Source organism: Oryctolagus cuniculus, chromosome X, assembly GCF_051225735.1.
Source record: "Oryctolagus cuniculus isolate XC-2025 breed Fujian yellow rabbit chromosome X, ASM5122573v1, whole genome shotgun sequence".
Classification (NCBI taxonomy): Eukaryota; Metazoa; Chordata; class Mammalia; order Lagomorpha; family Leporidae; genus Oryctolagus; species Oryctolagus cuniculus.
The window spans coordinates 75308275-75325684 of NC_142888.1; the positions used below are offsets into that span (position 1 = coordinate 75308275).

Genomic DNA, 17410 nt, shown 5'->3' on the forward strand with positions numbered 1-17410 from the left:
TTCCCTGCTAAAGGCCTGAGAAAGCAATAGAGCCCAAGTGCTTGCACACCTGCACCTTCATGGGGGACCCGAAGGAAACTGCTGGCTCCTGGCTTCAGATAAGCCCAGCTATGGCCATTGCAGCCATTTGGGGAGTGAACAAGTGGACGGAAGACCTTTCTTTCTATAACTCTGCCTCTTAAATAAATAAATGCATCTTTAAAAAAGCTATTATTCCCCTATACCTATAAACTTAAATATATATGGTGAAAGCAGGATTGAGAGAAAAGGCAGCATTGTTAATTTTATGAAAACTAATTAGGGTTAAAATTTCTCTTCTTGTGATGAGGAGTAATTGAGTCATGGTTCATGTTTACAAGTATAATTATGGAGTCTCTGTAGCTCAATATCCAATTCCAATGTTAGGAATAATTGCCCAGTACTTGAAAATGGGCAAAAGAGATTACACAGTGTCATTTCAGAAATAGGTCTGGGAGTTACTCATTGGACTCTCTCAGCTTTATATAATTCCATAATTGTAAGCACCTTCAATTAACTTGTTATTTTAAAGCTTTGTGGGGTTAACTGTTACATGTGGAAAACTGACTACAGTGAAAATGACTTCTGTTCATAGATATGCAAATGAATTTTATCTGCTCATGATACAGCTTATCGCTGTACTGTAGAAATAATGATCTCTAACATTGCATTTTATTGCCTTATAGAATATTAAGCAGTTTTGTAATTACAAAAATCATTTAAATATTCTTGACTTGTATGTATATATACACGTATATTTATACATGCAAATACATGTATATGTATATATATATATATATTTCAAGTTCTTGTTTGAACTGGTCTCAATATCTTACTGCTTCTTTCATTAATTAAAGAATTATATAAAATATTTGACATATCTTAATTTTCTAATTTGTGTCTGAGTCATGTTTTAACTCTAAAAATTATGCTTTAGCAATAGCTCAGGTTGTATCTTTCTATAAACAGTGAAGTAGAAAATAATCAGAGATGGAAAGGGCTTGAAAGCTTTTAATCCCATAGAAATAATAGCATAATCCATAGAAATAATAGCATATCATGCAAAATACACAAAAAAGTTGCTTGTAGCTTTCCTTGCAAAAGGGAAAACCTGGAGATAATCTAAGAGTGCGGCCGGCGCCGCGGCTCACTAGGCTAATCCTCTGCCTAGTGGCGCCGACACACCGGGTTCTAGTCCCGGTCAGGGCGCCGGATTCTGTCCCGGTTGCCCCTCTTCCAGGCCAGCCCTCTGCTGTGGCCCGGGAGTGCAGTGGAGGATGGCCCAGGTGCTTGGGCCCTGCACCCCATGGGAGACCAGGAAAAGCACCTGGCTCCTGGCTCCTGCCATCGGATCAGCGTGGTGCGCCGGCCGCAGCGCGCCGGCTGCGGCGGCCATTGGAGGGTGAACCAACGGCAAAAGGAAGACCTTTCTCTCTGTCTCTCTCTCTCACTGTCCACTCTGCCTGTCAAAAAAATAAAAAAAAAAAGAGTGCATCAGGAGAAGAGTAAGTAAATAAGGTACTTAAATGCCAGAAGGATACTATGCAGCCGTTAAAATAGATGAGGTGGGTGCATGTTAATGTCCTGACATACAGTAGTCTCTGAGGTTTATTGTTATGCAAGAAAAGAAAGTTGTGTAACCCTTTTAAGTACAATCCTGTATAAAGAAAATGGGAAATAATGCTGTCTTTTTCTATGTGTCTGCATAGAGTATATCCAAGTGATTATGTATCTATAGAAAATGTGTAAAATATATGTAGAAACTGATGAAAATTGTTATCTCTGGAGAATAGGATTTAGCTCAAAGACTTTGAAGTTTTACTCTATACATTTCTATAAGAATTTGTGTGTTTGTGTATGTGTGTGTGTGTTTTCAAACTGTTTTATTATGAGCTCCCATTAGTTTGGAAATTTGCCCTCACTCTCATCACTAGTTTTGAAGACCTGGGCCCAAGACCAGTGACAAAAGCAGGTCAGGTGATGAACCGATGAACCCATCTGTGAGTGGCAACCAGGGAGGGCCAGATCATCACGCTTTTCCCCACACTGTCACTGTCTCTTCTTTACATGAGTGTAATGGCCCTGGAGGCCTGATCACAAACACTGTTGGACCATGGAGGGGGACACTTTATCAGCCAGTGTGGCGAGCTGGGGACAAGTCCACCGTGTTGATGCTGTCGGTGAAGGACAGGTTGATGAGGTACTGTGGAGACTTTTTCCCAGACACCATGGGCGACTTGTACAAAATTTCTGCTCCGTGGTCTGTCTTGGGTTTGGCATTCTCATGGAAGGTCAGCTTGTGGGATTTTGATATTTATATTTCCTCTGCTAGAGACATTGGTGATATTATCCAGGGACCTGGTCCTCAGATTTTATCTCCACTTGGTCACATCCTGGTTTATGATCGAAGTTGCCCAATGAACCACATTTAGAGTTCAGCATGCTCAGATTCACGGGTGTGTAGACTATTTGCACATTCCTGCTGTCCAGCTGGTGCTTCAGGATTTCAGTGGAGCCATTCTTGGATTTGATGTTCTTCAGAACTGGCATGGTTACAGATGCTATTTGCAGGCAGCTCTTGGTGGAGGACAGGGACTTGGGTGGAGAGCAGACCGCTGCACCTTCTTAAGATCCCTGGTGGGTGGAGTGGGCAGAGACTGGGTGCAGGAGCGGCTGCTGGGGGTACCCAGGGATTTGGGGCTGCTGTAGCCAATGTGGTCCCCAGATTTTCCAGATTCACCTGAGGACAAAAATACCTCATGCCACACACCAAGAATTTTTTAAATTAAAAATTGTGCATTTTTTTTGTAATTGAAAAAGAAAAATGACGGAAATGATCTTCTGAGCAACAGAATAAATATGTAGGTTTGCATTATTACCCAAAGTATAAACTAAATATCCATGAGTAATAGAGTTAGAAATAAATGATTGAATGAAGAAATAAATGGGAGAGAAGAGACAAATCTTTCTTATAAAACAATTCCAAATTGTGTGTGTGTATGTGTGTGTGTGTGTTTAGGAAGTAGAACTTCTCACTCTCCCCCTTTGTGTGTAGACTTTATTTGTTTCCAAAAGAAAGAGTACAGAAAGAAAAAAACAATACCTTTACGGTATAGAAATATTGCAAGACAGAATTAATGCCCACCCACTCAATATGTCCATGTCTGAATGCACAGTGTCTGAAAAATGTATGTTACTTGGAAAACCGGGAATTAATGTTTCAGAAGGAATCAACATTGATATTTGTATGTTCTTATAATAGGAAAATCATCCCAGATTATCTGACTTAGTCTAATATAATCACAAGAGTCCTTAAATAGAGTAGAGGAAGGCAAAAGAGGACATAGTCAGAGAGAGACCTGATTGGAAGCAGTAGTGATTGATATGACGTGAGTTTCAGACCCAAGGTTGTTTTGACGATGGAGTGAGGAAGCAATGAGACATAAATACAAATGGCCTCTAGAAATTAGGAAAGGCAATGGAATTGGTTCTCTCAGACACATCACATAAAGAAATGGAGCCCTTGGGGCCGACATTGTGTCTGCCGGCAACGCCTGCATCCAATATGAACTCTGGTTCAAGTCCCAGCTGTTCCACGTTCCATCTGACTCCTTTCCAATGTGCCTGGGAATGCAGTAAGTGATGGCTCAAGTCTTTGACCCCTGTCACTCATGTGGTAGACCCAGATGGAATTCCAGGCTCCTGGCTTCAGCCTAGCCCAACTTCAGGTACCTACAGCCATTTGGGGAGTGAATGAGTGGATGGAAGATCTCTCTCTCTCTCTTGCTCTCTCGCTTTCTCCTCTCATCTGATCTCTTCCCCTTCATCTCTGTAACTGCCTTACAAATAAATAATTCATTAAAAGTAAGAGAAAGAAATGCAGCCCTGTCAATACCTTGATTTTATCTCATGAGACCTGAACTTCAGAACTGTGTGATGATAAATTTGCATCGTTATCAACCACTGAGTTTTAGCAACTTTTATGTCAGCCATAAAAAATTAATACAGATCCACCCTAATCAGATAATCAAGATTAATGCCACCAGTGATAAATCATGTAGTTGCCATATACTCCCTGATATAAAAAGGACACTTGATTTCTGTGGTATCCTTACCAAAATCTTATTACCCCAGTCCAATAATAAAAATACTAGAGAAACTCCAACAGTGGAACATTCTCAAAGATACCTGACCAGTGCTCCTTAAACACAGAACTTTGCTTTATACTTTTGCCAAACTAATGGTTAAGCATGTTATGCTACTATAGTTTTAATGATCTGTGATTACTTTAAAATTTAGTGTATTTGGGTAAAATGGTCATTTTTACATTTAAATATTGTTTATATCCATTGTCTATATTCCCATCAAACTAGGGTCTTTTTGCTTTTTACTTGTTAAACTTGTTTGATAAAACTTTAAGATTTTTGTGGTGATATATATATATATTTAAAATATGTTATCTCAAAAATAATTTAAAAATAAAGGGAGAGGGAAGGACAGTGGTGGGAGAGAGAGGGAGAAGTACGGAGAAAGGGAATATCATTATATTTTTAGAATTGTATCTACAAACTGTACTGAATATTAAAAACTAATTTAAAATTAAAAACATTTTAAGGATTTATTTATTCACTTGAGTGGCAGAATTACAGACAGAGAAAGGGAGAGATGGGGGGAGGGGGAGGTCTTCCATCCACTGGTTTACTCCACAGATGGCTGCAATGGCTGGAGCTGGGCCAATCTGAAGCCAGGCGCCAGTAGCCAGGAGCTTTTTCAGGGTCTTCCACACCGGTGCACTTGGGCCATCTTCTACTGTTTTCCCAGGCCAGCAGCAGGAAGCTGGATTAGAAGAGGAGCAACCAGGACAGGAGCAGCCAGGATTTGAATTGAGGCCCATATGGGATTCTGACACCACAGGCAGAGGCTTAACCTACTATGCCACAGTACCAGCACCCAAACAAACAAACAAACAAAAAAAAACATTAAAACACAAAACTCAATATAAAAAAAGGAGAAGACTGGGAAACTGGCTCAGGCTAGAGAATATCGAGAATACATGATGACCAAAAATATTGTAGGTTGCATCCTGGGACTGAAAAAGGATAGAAGTAGAAAAACTTGTGTAATTTGAATAAAGGTTAGTTTATAGAAATGTATCAATGTTAGTTTCTCAGTGATGACAGGTACTATAATTATATAAGATGTTAACAATAGGGGAAGGGGCCAGCGCCATGGCTCACTTGCTTAATCCTCTGCCTGCGGTACCAGCATCCCATATGGGTGCCAGTTCTAGTCCTGGTTGCTCCTATTTCAATCCAGCTCTCTGCTATGGCCTGGGAAAGCAGTAGAAGATGGCCCAGGTGCTTGGGCCCCTGCACCCGCATAGGAGACTGGGAGGAAACATCTGGCTCCTGGCTTCGGATCGGCACAGTTCTGGCTGTAGTGGCCATTTGCGGGGTGGGGGGGGGTGTGAACCAATGGAAGGAAGACCTTTCTCTCTGTCTGTCTTTCTCACTGTCTGTAACTCTCCCTCTCAAATAAAAAAATAGGGGAAACTGGGAGAGGGATATGTGGGAAATGAAGGATAAAATGTATATACTATATAATTTTTCTCCCCTCCTATTTCTTTATTCTTTAAAAATGAGTGAATGCCACAGTGGAGGTGCATCTAAGTAAAACTTAATTTTATCCTTGCAGATTGGGAAAATTAAATGTTCACCAAAAACTTGCAAGTATCTGAAGCAGTGAATAGAGTAGGGAAGATGAACTGAATAATACTAGCTGCATCTCACCTTTCTTTCAGAAAGGGAGAAAGATATTCCCTGCTACTGGACTTCCTGCCCTTAAAAATACTCTATATTGAACACTAATAATGTGTCCCCCATTTTTTCTTCCCTAGTACAGTATTGCCACCATAGTTGACCCAGAACACTCTCAAGTATCTTCACAGAGTGATGATGTAGATGAAAATCAAAATGTATATAAAATAATGCAAGAAAGAAGGCTATTCATCTTTGTGCTTTAAAATATGTGCAAATCATAGCCTTGAAATTCTTGTAAATTCTTTTTCTTCCTACTTAATATCATTAATGGTGAGGCCAGATCAGATTTGGAAAAAAGGAATATACATACATGAGGAAAAAGGAAAGGTTTAAATTTTTCTGAATCCAGAGGACTTTGACTTGGAAAATGATGTTATTTATTCAATAAATGGCAGCCAAATTGTGAGTCACTACTATTGTATTAAAGGAGTGAAGATAACACTGAAGGCAGATGGGGTTCTGACCCTCATTCCACACTAAGGACTCTGGAGAGCAATATCCTCTCAGTCTGTCCCTGTCTTCTCCCTGTGTTAGCCTGATACTGTCATATCAGTTAATCTGTGCAAATTGAACACCAGATATTTCACTTTCCTGAATTATCTTATTCATGTGTGGTTTAGAAATTTTTTTGAGAACCAGTGGTGCTCCCTGTGGGCCCTCCAAGACATGAAAAAGTGATTCAGCAGTATAGGTTGGAGTTGGACCACATGGCTGGGTGGCTCAGTGGAGAATATGGTTAGAGGGAGGACTTAAGCAGTCAGTGGCAGTGGAGGTGACAGCTTTAGTCTAGAATGGTACCAGCTCTGACCAAGTCAAGTGAGAAGCAAGTGTCATGGATTATATTAACCATATCTATAGCTCTGAATGACAGCACAACAACGTGGGAAGAGGACCAGACACCCAAAGGTCAGACTATATTGCTTCTCCATGAGGCCACATAAGCCGCACAACTACACTGATGCCTAGAAATAAGGGAATAGGGGAAAGCTGTCTTAGAGACTGAGTTATTTTACCAAGAGAAACTGAATACTACTTCAAGAGGTTGCTTTTATATTATATACAACCTCTACCAACGATATTGGAAGATAACTGGTGAAATGACATACAAATATACCCAGACTGCAAGATCTCAGCACTGGGATCTGTTTTCCACCAGCCCCTCCCTTTAGCGGGGAGCTTATCTGTTTCTTATTCAAATAAAGCTTCATTTCTTCTCCTCTCACTGTTGTATATGGTCTCCTAAATTGTCATTGACACCAGGACACCCAACTCTCCCCTAGGAATACACTTTGTATGCTTTTCTTCTGCTACTTTCCCTGATCAAAATCAGCATGTCTTTTTTTCTATTCAGCCATCTTGGAATCCTCAAATGCTTTTTTCAAATCATATTTCACTGTAGCTGCTGTTTCCAGCAGCCCAGGTTGTATATACATCCTCCTCTCTGGTCTTGAAAGAGACATGAACATCTAGATACAGGAATCGTAAGAGACTCCAAGCAGAGTCAACCAAAATAAATCTTCTCCAAGATATTTTGCATCACATACTCAAAAGTTAAGGACAAGGTTAGAATCCTAAAGAGAGCAAAGGAAAAACATCAAGTTACATTTTAAATGTAAAACCAATTAGGCTAACATCCAACCTCTCAACAGAAACCCTAGAGGCCAAAAAAGAGTAGGATGGTATATGCAAGATGTTAAAAGGAAAAAACTTCCAACCAAGAATATTATGTCCAGCGAAGCTATCAATTAGAAATGAAGGATAAATAAGGTATTTTACAGTTAAGTAAAAACGGAGAATTCACCACCACCAGACACTCCTGAGGAGAAATTCTGAAGGGTGACCTACATTAGAAGTAAATGTCATGAAAACACCAGATTCACTAACAGAGCATCCAGTTAGCAAAACAACATCAATGCAAATGGATTGAATTCAATACCCAAAAAACTTAAGTTAGTTGAATGGATAAAAATCCAAGATCCCATTAAATGCTGCCAACAAGAAACTCATTTCACAAATAAAGATACACTTAGACTGAAAGTGAAGGGCTGGAGAAAGATATATCATGCAAATGGAAGCAAAAATCAAGCAGAAGTAGTTATATTCATATCAGATAACACAGAATTTAAACTGTTTTAAATTATAGAAAGACAAAGAAGGACATTACATTTTGATTAAAGACTTGATTACCAAGAAGATATATCATATATATATATATATATATATGCACCCAACAAACGACCAATTAAAGATATATAGAAAAAAACTATTAGAATGTAAAAGCAGAGACAGACTCTAATACAATAACTGGGTGTGCCTCCACCCCACTGTCGACAATGGAAAAATCAATCAATCAAAGTGTCCATCATCAGATGATTTGTTAAAGAAAATACAATGGAATATTATTCAGCTATAAAAAGAATGAAATTCTACCATTCGCAGTAAAATGGACACAACTGGAGGATGTCATGTTGAATGAAGTAAGCTGGACATAGAAAGGCAAATAATTCATTTTCCCCTTATATGTGGGAGCTAAAATTAAAAATGAAAATAAATTAAAAAAAGGCAAATGAAAAAAAAAGAAAAATCATCCAGTCAGAAAATCAATAAAGGTATATCAGAGTTAAAACATAATATTGAGTAAGTGAATATAACAGAACTACAGGACATTTTACCCAACAGCTAGGGAATATACATTTTTTTCTTCAACACATATCACATTTTCTAGGATTGACCATATATTGTGCCATAAAACAAGTCTCCATAAATATAAAAATACTGAAATGATACCATAAATCTTTTCAGACCACAAAAGAATAAAACTAGAAATCAATATGAAGAATAGAACACTTATAAATACATGGAAATTAAACTACACGCTATTGAATGATCAATGGGTCATTGAAGAAATTAAAAAGGAAACCAAAACTTGCCTGTAATGAATGAAAATGAAAACATAAGATATCAAAATTTGTGGGATACATCAAAAGCAGTATTAAGAGTGCAGTTTACGGCATTAAGTGCTTACATTAAAAAAGAGACATGTCTCAAATAAATGATCCAATGATATGTCTCAAGGATATAGAAAAACAAGAACAAACCAAACCAAAAATAAGTAGGAGGAGACAAATTACAACAATAAGAACAGAAATAAATGAAATTAAAATGAAAAACTATATGAAAGATCAACAAAACAACAGGCCATTTTTGTAAACCAGATAAACAAAACAGAAAAAAACTTTAGCCAGACTAACAAGAAAATAGAAAAAAAAATTCAAATGAATAAAATTAAAAAACAGAAAGCAGACACTACAAATAATACCACTGGAATACAATAGAGCTTAAAAAACTACGATGAAAAACTATATGCTAATAAACTGGAAAACCTCAAAGAAATAGATAACTGCTTACATTAATCTTATTGGGGAAAATTGTGATGTATTCTAACCCAACCCTAAATACCCCTAAATGTTTTACATATAGCCAAATAAGTTAGTGGAAGTGTGAAAACAAGTTTGTGTAAGAATAAACATGACTTTTCAAGTGTGTAGTAAATGAGAGCCCAATGTTCTCACTCAAAAGAGAAGTGAGTGGAACACAAAGGTAGTTGTGCCTTGGAAGGTGAATTCTGCTTTCTTCACATTTTGTTCATCTTTTTGTGGGCTTCTGGTTACCTTGCTTTGAATTCATTCTTTTCCATTGGTCTATCCATCTGTTTCTGTACCAGTACCATGCTGTTTTGATTACAACTGCCCTGTAGTATGTCCTGAAATCTGGTATTGTGATGCCTCCAGCTTTGTATTTGTTGTACAAAATTGCATTAGCTATTCCAGGTTTCCTGCATCTCCATATGAATTTCAGCATCATTTTTTCTAGATCTGAGAAGAATGTCTTTGGTATCTTGATTGGTATCACATTGAATCTGTAAATTGCTTTTGAGAGAATGGACATTTTGATGATGTTGATTCTTCCAATCCATGAGCATGGAAGATTTTTCCATCTTTTGGTATCCTCTTCTATTTCTTTCTTTAAGATTTTGTAACTCTCATCGTAGAGATCTTTAACGTCCTTGCTTAAGTTTATTCCAAGGTATTTGATTGTTTTTGTAGCTATTGTGAATGGGATTGATCTTAGCAGTTCTTTCTCAGCCATGGCATTGCCTGTGTGAAACACCAGAAATCAATCCAAACATCTACAGCCAACTTATATTTGAAAAGTATATAAAACCAATTCCTGGAGAAAGGACAGTCTATTCAATAAATGGTGATGGGAAACTGGATTTCCACGTGCAGAAGCACGAAGCAAGACCCCTACCTTGCACTTTACACAAAAATCCACTCATTGTGGAATAAAGAGCTAAATCTACAACCGACACCATCAATTATTAGAGAACATTGGAGAAACCCTGCAAGATACAGGCACAGGCAAAGACTTTCTAGAAAAGACCCCAGAAGCACAGGCAGTCAAAGCCAAAATTAACATTTGGGATTGCATCAAATTGAGAAGTTTCTGTACTGCAAAACAAACACTCAGGAAAGTGAAGAGGCAACCGACAGAATGGGAAAAAATATTTGCAAACTATCCTACAGATAAAGGATTAATAACCAGAATCTACAAAGAGATCAAGAAACTCCACAACAACAAAACAAACAACCCACTTAAGAGATGGGCCAAGGACCTCAGTAGACATTTTTCAAAAGAGGAAATCCAAATGGCCAACAGGCACATGAGAAAATGTTCAAGATCACTAGCAATCAGGGAAATGCAAATCAAAACCACAAAGAGGTTCCACCTCACCCCGGTGAGAATGGCTTACATTCAGAAATCTACCAACAACAGATGCTGGAGAGGATGTGGGGAAAAAGGGACACTAACCCACTGTTGGTGGGAATGCAATCTGGTCAAGCCACTATGGAAGTCAGTCTGGAGATTCCTCAGAAACCTGAAGATAACCCTACCCTTCGACCCAGCCATCCCACTCCTTGGGATTTACCCAAAGGAATTTAAATTGGCAAACAAAAAAGCGGTCTGCAGCCTAATGTTTATTGCAGCTCAATTCACAATAGCTAAGACCTGGAACCAACCTAAATGCCCATCAACGGTAGACTGGATAAAGAAATTATGGGATATGTACTCTTTAGAATACTATACCGCAGTAAGAAACAACGAAATCCAGTCATTTGCAACAAAATGGAGGAATCTGGAACACATCATGCTGAGTGAAATAAGCCAATCCCAAAGGGACAAATACCATATGTTCTCCCTGATCGGTGACAACTGACTGAACACCAAAAGGAAACCTGTTGAAGTGAAATGGACACTATGAGAAATGGTGACTTGATCAGCCCTCACCCTGACTGTTGATGAACAACTTAATACATTATCCCTCTTAATATTTTTTTGTCTGTTATACTTAATACTACTGGTTTAATTCTGTAATTAATACACAGTTATTCTTAAGTGTTAAAATTAAATTGAAATGTGACCCCTGTTAAATATAAGAGTGAGAATAAGAGAGGAAAGAGATGTACAGTTTGGGACATGCTCAAGCTGACTAGCCCCAAATGGTAGAGTTAGAAACATACCAGGGGATTCCAATTCAATCCCATCAAGGTGGCATGTACAAATGCCATCTCACTAGTCCAAGTGATCAATTTCTGTTCACAATTGATCATAATGATAGGACTAAGAGTCAAAGGGATCACATAAACAAGACTGGTGTCTGCAAATACTAACTGATAGAATAAAAAAGGGAGAGAACGATCCAACATAGGAAGCGAGATACACAGCAGACCCATAGAATGGCAGATGTCCTAAACAGCACTCTGGCCTCAGAATCAGCCCTTAAGGCATTTGGATTCTGTTAAAAAGCCCATGAGAGCATTTCAGGTATGGAAAGCCAAGACACTCTGGCAAAAAAAAAAAAAAAAATGACTTAAATGAAAGATCTCCGTGAGTGAGATCCCAATGGAAAGAACAGGTCATCAAAGAAGGAGGTACCTTTCTCTGAAGGGAGGAGAGAACTTCCACTTTGACTATGATCTTGTCTACATATGATCAGAGTCAGTGAACTCAAAAGGCTTCCATAGCCTTGGCAACTCATGACAAGAGCCTAGGGTGATTACTGATGCCATAAACAAGAGTGTCAATTTGTTAAGTCAACAACAGGAGTCACTGTGCACTTACTCCTCATGGAGGATCACTGTCCTTAATGTGCTGTACATTGAGATTTAATGCTATAACTAGTACTCAAACAGTATTTTTCACTTTATGTTTCTGTGTGGGAGCAAACTGTTGAAATCTTTACTTAATATATGCTAAACTGATCTTCTGTATATAAAGAGAATTTAAAATGAATCTTGATGTGAATGGAAGGGGAGAGGGAGTGGGAAAGGGGAGGGTTGCGGGTGGGAGGGACATTATGGGGGCAAGCCATTGTAATCCATAAGCTGTACTTTGGAAATTTATATTATTAAATAAAAGTTAAAAAAAAGAAATCATTCTTAAAAGCAGATTTATAAAATAGGTAAATATTGTGGGGCAAAGTAAAGGCTAAGCATGGAGTGGATTTTTAAAATTCATTTGGAATGTTTTTTGTTTATTTGTGTTTAACTGATGCATTTGTGCTCTACATATGTATGGGATTCCATGTGATGTTTTGATACATGTATACATCGTGTAATGTGCAATTCCGGGTAAACATATGTATCTCCTCAAACATACATCATTTCTTTGTGGTGGAGACAATAAAAACCTTTCCTTTAAAAAAAAGATAAACTCATGAACACATATAATCAACCACAATTAACTCAAGAAGATATAGACAGCCTAAACAGACCCATGAAAAGTAGTGAGACTGAAGCAGTAATTAAAAATATTCCATCAAGGAAAATTCCAGGGCTTCATGGCTTTACAACTGAACTCTACAAAACATTTAAAGAGGAACTAACTCAAATATTTCTCAATCTATTCCAAAATATTGAGCAGGACGGAACTCTGCCAAACTTTTTATGAGGTCATCATCACTCTGATCCCAAAACTGAACAAAGACAAAACATGAAAAAAAAACTACAGACCTTGATGAACATAGATACAAAGATCTCAACAAAATACTAGCATACTGACTCCAAAACCACATGAGAATGATCATATATCACAATCAAGTGGGATTTACTTCAGAGATACAAGGGTGGTTCAACATTTCAACATTTGCAAATCAATAAATATCATAAGTCACATCAACAGAATGAAGAACCGAAACCATATGGTCATCACAAATCATGCACAGAAAGCATTTGACAAGATTCAACACTCATTAATGATAAAAACCCTCCACAAATTAGCTATAGAAGGGACATGCCTCAAAATTATAAGGGTTCTATATGACAAACCAACAACCAATATCATACTGAATGAGGAAAAATTTGAAAACATTTCTTCTCAGATCTTGAACAAAACAAGATGTCCACTTCCTTCACTCACATTCAATATAGTACTAGAAGTATCTGCAAGAGCAATTACGGGGGAGAAGGAAATAAAGACCATCAAAATTTGAAAAGAGATATTAAACATATCCATGTTTGCAAATTACATAATGTTGTGCAGAGAAAAGCCTAAACACCCCAACAAAGAGGTGTTAGAATTGATAAACCAATTCAATGAATTTGAGTTTACAAAATAAATATTCAAAAAACAGTAGCTTTTTAAAAATACTAATGGCAAACTCACTGAATAGAGAACCCAGAAATCAATCTATGTACATGATGTACATGCATCCAACTGCATTGACAAAAGTGGCCAGACCATACATTAATCATTTCAGCAATTGATGCTGGCAAAACTGGATGTTTTTATGTAGAAGAAGAAAATTAGATCCCTAACCTCTTACCACATGCAGAAATCAACTCAAGATGGATAAGCGACCTAAATAGAAGCCCTGAGACTATGAAAGAGAAATTAAGAAAGAAATCTCATTCACATTAGCCACAAAAATAGTCAAATATTTAGGAATAAATTTAAGCAAAAAAGTGAAACATCTCTACATGAAAATTATGAAGACTATGAAGTTGCTGGACGAAAGTGTAGGGACAACATTCCAAGATATTCTTCTAGGGGATGGCTTCATGGATCCTGAAACACAGGCAACAAATGCAAAACTAAACAAATATGATTATATCAAACTCCGAATTTCTGCACAGCAAAGGAAGTGATCAACAGAGTGAAGAGACATCCAACAGAATGGGAAAAATATTTGCAAGCTACCTATCTTACAAACGGTTAATATCCAGAACATATCTGCACTCAAAAAACTCGACAACAACAAAAAAGCAATCCAGTTAAGAAATGGGCAAGGGCCTCAACAGACAGTTCTCAAACAGATACAAATATCCAACAAATTTATGAAGAAATGTTCAGCATCACTAGCTGTCAGGAAAATGTAAATCAAAACCGCAGAGATACTACTTTACCACTGTCAGAATGGCCATTACCCAAAAGACAGTAATGAATGCTAGTGAGGATGTGAATAAAAGGGAATGCTTGCTGGCGCCGCGGCTCACTAGGCTAATCCTCCACCTTGCGGCACCGGCACACCGGGTTCTAGTCCCGGTCGGGGTGCTGGATTCTGTCCCGGTTGCCCCTCTTCCAGGCCAGCTCTCTGCTATGGCCCGGGAGTGCAGTGGAGGATGGCCCAAGTACTTGGGCCCTGCACCTCGTGGGAGACCAGGATAAGTACCTGGCTCCTGCCATCGGATCAGCGTGGTGCGCCGGCCGCAGCGCACTGGCCGCAGTGGCCATTGGAGGGTGAACCAACGGCAAAGGAAACCTTTCTCTCTGTCTCTCTCTCACTGTCCACTCAGCCTGTAAAAAAAAAGCGGGGGGGGGGATGCTTATACACTGCTGGTGGAAATGTAAGTTAATGCATTCACTGTGGAATACAGTATGGGAGTTCTTCAAAAAACTGGAAATAGACTTGCCATATGATTCAGAAATCCCAGTACTATGTATATACCCAAAAGACATGAACGTGGTATATCAAAGAGATTTCTGCTCCATCATGTTTATAGCAGTACTGTTCACAATAGCCAAAATATGGAATTAACCAAGATGTCCATCATCAGATGAATAGATAAGAAAATGTCACACACACACACACAGAGTTGAATATTATTCAGATATAAAAAATGAAATTCTACCATTTGCTTAAAAATGTGTGCAACTGTAGGACATAATGTTGAGTGAAATAAGCCGTACACAGAAACACAAACACCTCATGTTCTCCCTTAAATATGGGAGCTAAAAGGAAAAAAGAACATAAAACTTAAAAGAAAAGAATGCCTGTGTGTATAAGTATTGCTGCAAATATAGTTTTGTCAAATTTGTTTTGTATCTTTGTCAAACCAATAGTAAGAATGCTACACTACTATAGTTTTAATGATCTGTAATTATTTTAAAATTTATTGTATATGGGTAAAATGGTCATTTTTCCATTTAATATTGTTTTTACCCTGGCATATATTACCAGTGAACTATGGTCTTTTTTACTTTTCAGACATTGATCTCTTTATTTAATGTAGCATTAAGTCCTTGACTGCAATGTTAATTAAAAATGTTCTGAAAAACTGAAAAGATGGAAGGAAGGGAGAAAGGAAGAGAGAGAGAGGGAGAGAGAGGGAGAGAAAAGGAAAAGTGACTTTACATACATTATGGTATTTGATCCTCTGAAATGTAATAAGTATATACTAATATTATTATTGTTTTATGGATGAAGAAACCATTATTAAATATGTAAAGTAAGGAGCCACAGCTGTGGCATAGTAGGTTAGACTTCCACCTGTGGCGGCAGCATCCCATATTGGCACTGGTTCATGTCCTGGCTACTCCTCTTCTGATCCAGATCTCTGATTATGGGTTGGGAAAGCAGTGGAAGATAGCCCAACTGGTTGGGCCCCTGCACCAAAGTGGGAGACTCAGAAGAGGCTCCTGGCTCCTGACTTCGGATCAGCTCAGTTCTAGGCATCGTGGCCATTTGGGAAGTGAACCAGTGGATGGAAGACCTCTCTCTCTCTCTCTCTCTCTCTCTCTCTCTCTCTTTCTGTTACTCTGCCTCTCAAATAAATAAATAAAATCTTTAAAATATGTAAAGTTTTTTGAGTATATGAAAATAATAATTTTGTGGGGCACAGATATATACCCCAGTTTGTCTGACTCCAAAGCTTGAATTCCTTATTATTAAGCCAATAAAGTTAGGAGGAAAAATTCTATCTCTTAAAGTATAGCATTCAGTTTTGAAACTAAGCAGATTTTACAAAGGTTGTTGAATGCTCTAATAAACTTATGCTAATATAAGACAACTTTATGCTTAATGAAACTTCCATATTTAGAAATTAAGTGGCTGTTGAATTTAATCTGAAATGACTACAAGAAAATACTCTGACAGAGGATATAAAAATACCAGTGCCTGCAAAAGACTAACATGACTATTAAAAGTTCTAATAGGATTTTTTTTCCAAGGAAAAAGTTGAGTGCTCTATTTAGATTTGATTTTTATAAATATATAGCTGTATAACTTAAAAGTTAAAAAAAGGAAACTAATACTAAATTTCCATTTCTTATCTATCATACAATTTTCTTTTTGCTTTTAGAAAACTGCATTATAGGACGATAAAGAACAGCTGCATTATAGGACGATAAAGAACAGCTGGTCTAACATATAAATGTTCGCATTAGGAAATAACCACTTAGAGGTTACATGGTTTGCCCAGATCACATTGAGATTAGTGTTAGAGCCAAGACTAAAATCTTGGTCCTTTGCTTCTTTGCCCATACCTCTTTATATTCCATGTTTTATACCAAATGTTCATTGCATGATATTAACTTTAGAAGTCTGTTACATGCATATGAAAATCATTTTTTGTTGTCTAAAGGCCTATAATTTTAGCTTGTGATTTAAAAATAGAGATATTTGAGTAATTTGATATGAAAATGAAAATGTGTTGAATTTTTTTCCATATATTTAACTGGAAAACCAGTGTACTTTTTAAAGGAAAATATGATTCTAGAAAAATCTCTCTTTGGCTACATCATTATTACCACTTGTGAGTGAATCAAAATTGGAAATAATATTTAAGGAGCAAATTTATACACAAGTAGATGAGACTGAAGAAAGAGACAGAAAGTAGCTTTGGACAAACAAGCAATTAAAGGGCCTAAATAAAATTGTAAGTTTTGATTACTTGTCGCTCCCCCTCTTCGTGGAGGAACGACACAGGACCCTGCGCTGTTCTTTCTGTCTGCTCGGCCCTCCCCGGGTTTGCTGCTGGTTCTTCCCGGGTTGGCTACTATCCCTTCCACCTCCGTGGAAGGGCAGTTCCCCCTGGCCACATTCCCCACTTCCGCAGGGGAGCGGCACACCGCCGGCCGGCTCTTCTCGGGGGCTGCACAGGTGTTCCTTCAGCTAGATGTTACCCTTAGATGTTTCTGGTGCATGCCGTCTCTCTCCTCCTTTATAGTCCTCCTCCGCCAATCCTAACTCGGCTGCCCACACGCCGAGTACGCTGCTCTCCTCCAATCAGGAG

The 17410-nt window shown here is 38.0% G+C and overlaps 1 pseudogene; it reads right to left on the reverse strand.

The window, feature by feature from the left end:
• Window positions 1–2112: 2112 nt before the first annotated feature.
• LOC103351938 (microtubule-associated protein tau pseudogene) overlaps window positions 2113–17410 on the reverse strand; it is a 31129-nt pseudogene continuing 15831 nt past the window's right edge.